We start from the raw sequence: 3152 nt of genomic DNA on the forward strand, positions 1-3152 counted from the left end.
AGTAATATTCTTTTCACTACAATTTTTATTTCCTTTAGAATGTAAAAAAAAGAGAATGTAAATAAAGTAATTTTATTGGTATAATTTGCGAGTTACCCCTAAATGTATTATAAAATATCACAAATTTGGAAAAGAACCAAAATTCCGGATTGCATATGGAACGATTTAGTATATTTCTATTGATTCCCGTCCAATCCAAATATTTTCTATCCGGATTTATAATAATAGTATCTTCTGCTATATAATTCTTGATAAAAATATTACTTATTCTATCAAATAAGTCTTTTTTTATATGTATTGTAATTAGAAGAAATCATTGTGTTTTTATTTGATTGAAATAGGGATCTATATCGATAAATATATGAGTCTTTCTTATTTGCATAATTCATAAAATTATAGGATAAAAGATCGTATTTATATTGTTTTCTAATTTTTTTTTTTTAATGGGATTCCTTGTTGTTCTTTGTAAAGAATTAATGGGCTTTTTCCATATGAATCCCATTGGTTTAAATTTTTATTTGAGTTACACCACATTTAGTGATTCTATTTCTCCATTTTGTGATACTAATTTTGACCAGCTACTGTTAGATAAGTTATATTGATAATAATTATTCTTTAACCAATTTGTCCATTGATTTAGTTCAGAATTGAGCAGGTTATTTTGTTTTCTTTTAGAATGAACTATTCCTTGTGCTCCAAAAAAAGAATCCTTTATTTCATTTTTCAGAAAAAAAAAAATTTTTATTATATTGAAAAAGAAGTCTTAACTTATATATGTTTATGTTAATAATTCGGGTTTGTAACAAATTTAAAAATACATATGGTTGTGACAAAAAGGAGACATCAAAATAATTATTGTGAATTCGCATTCTTATTCTTATTAGTAAAATATTTGTGTAATTTTAAAAGAAAGGGAATTATACTTTGATTTGTTTTTATAACTTCTTTCTGTATTTGGTTCATTATCGTAAAGCCATTTATTAAAAATTTTTTTGTTGATTCAAGAAAAAGTTGTAGCTGGATTTTCGGAATACAAATGATATATAGAAAGATATCTATGTATATTTTTTTCATCAAAAATTGAAAAAAAGAATGTGATTTTTTAGTTAAGCTAATATTTCATTCTTTGGAATATCTGCAAAATTTTTTTTTCGAATTCTATCCTTTTACTATCATAAATTTTTTTCTTCGAATGATATTTGTCTCGCGAATTCCAAGTCCTCTTTTCTTTTCTTCTTTTTCATTTTTTCTATTTTTTTAATAACTACTTTTCTCTTAGTATTGAGATCCTTTATAGATTTTTTTTTCAATGAAAAATTTGTCGACTTTATCGATTGAATTGAAATGGTTGCTTCAGAATCATTGAATTATTCTCTTCCAAATTGTTGAATATTTTTTGTTTTCGCTCAATTCATCGAGTTTTGGGGGTTTCCTTTTAATAAAAAAATATTTTAAATTTAAAAATTCTTGTTTTTTTTTCGTGAGGAATACTATACTTTTTCTAATAATTTCAAGAATACTTTTGGATGATCCCTTTTGCTTTTTCTATTACGATATTTAGAAACAGTTTGAATTTTTCACTTAAAACTTTTAGAACTAGAAAAGTGAAAAATTCAAATTTTTTCTTTTTTTTTTTTAGTTCTTTTAAAATGGGGTCGAAAAAGGAAAGTGGATTTTTCGTGGAACTAGAAAAGGCAATTCAACTTCCATCCCCCAAACTGTTAAAAAACAAAAGTTCTTTTTTTCTTTGAATTTTTTTTGTTTTCATTACATCGTATTTTAGATTTATGCCAAGGTTTTAGACGAAAAGGAAATAATATTTTTATCTGATCCCATCTGTTAGCCATTTTTGCGGAAACTCTCTTTCGGATAATTGAACGCCGTTATACGTGCATTTAATATATATTTCTCTCTTCAATCCATATAATCTTCAGACCATTCTGGAATTTGAAAAAATAGTATACGAATTGTATTTTTAATTATTATAAATGAAGGTAATAGAATATATTTCCTAATAAAGCATTGGGTTATTAATAAAACACCTCTTATTTACTTGAGCAAATATAATGCTATCCCAGGCTTCTGCTATTTCTATACGTTTTCTTTCTGCATTTTCCTTTTTTGCTTCCTCCTCTTTTTTTTCGGACTTTTTTTTGTTTTTTCCTCTATAGAACCTAAAATTTGAAATTCTGTCTTTTTACGAATCCAAATATTTAACATAAAAAATCTTTTCATTGATTTTAAACTATGAAAAGAAAAGAATATTGATTTTTCAATTTTATCCAAAAAAAGCGCGAATGCACCCTTTTTTGAAAAAATTTCCAAGTAACTGTTTTCCGTCTTGAGCACGGATAGATCCTTTGATTATGTCTCTTCGAAATCCGATTGTTGGGAATAACGTCTTAAAGCCAATTCGTTTTTTTGTTCATTATTTTCAGTATCTCCACGATTCACGATAAGTCTTGCTATTTTTTAAAAAATTTATCTTTATTAGTCAAATGACTACACGTTTGCCTTTTCTAGAACGAATTTGAGAATTATCTGCTCAATTTTTCCACCTAGTTGTTCTAATTCGTCCATACAATTTGTAATGACCACCGAGGTACTTTTTTACAGATTTCGTTTCTTTTAATAGACTTAGTGTTCTTTCGATTTACTTTTCTTTTTTCGTTCAAATCAGTTGTAATTGCATCAAATAATATTTTGATTATTTGTTTTTTTTCTGCGTCCATAATTATAATTCATTTTTACTTGTTCAGGTTCTGTAAATAAATAAGGTACGTGCGAATTAAGCTTGACACTAATGAAAATTGACTGATTAGATTAAAAAGAAATGTAGTTACTATAATTTTTTATCAAATGTTTTTCTATTTTCCTCTAATTTTGGAGAATTTCTATTATTCTTTTTAGAAATCTTATTATAAAGAAAGATATCTTGATTTTATTTATAAAAATGTTATTTTTTTTGTAAGTTTTTTTCATGTTGGATTGAGGTTGAAAAACCGTTTTTTATTTGTCCACGGAAGGGTCCGTTTAACAAAGGATCTTTTCTTTTAGTTAAATATTTTTTTTTAGTTTCATCATCACAAAATCGAATTCTATTTCGAATATATCGAGAGAAATCAATTTCTTATCTATCAGTTTTGTGCGAT

Source organism: Vigna unguiculata, unplaced genomic scaffold (genome assembly GCF_037176805.1).
Source record: "Vigna unguiculata cultivar grain cowpea cultivar isolate G323 ecotype 2 unplaced genomic scaffold, ASM3717680v1 ptg000070l, whole genome shotgun sequence".
Lineage (NCBI taxonomy): Eukaryota > Viridiplantae > Streptophyta > Magnoliopsida > Fabales > Fabaceae > Vigna > Vigna unguiculata.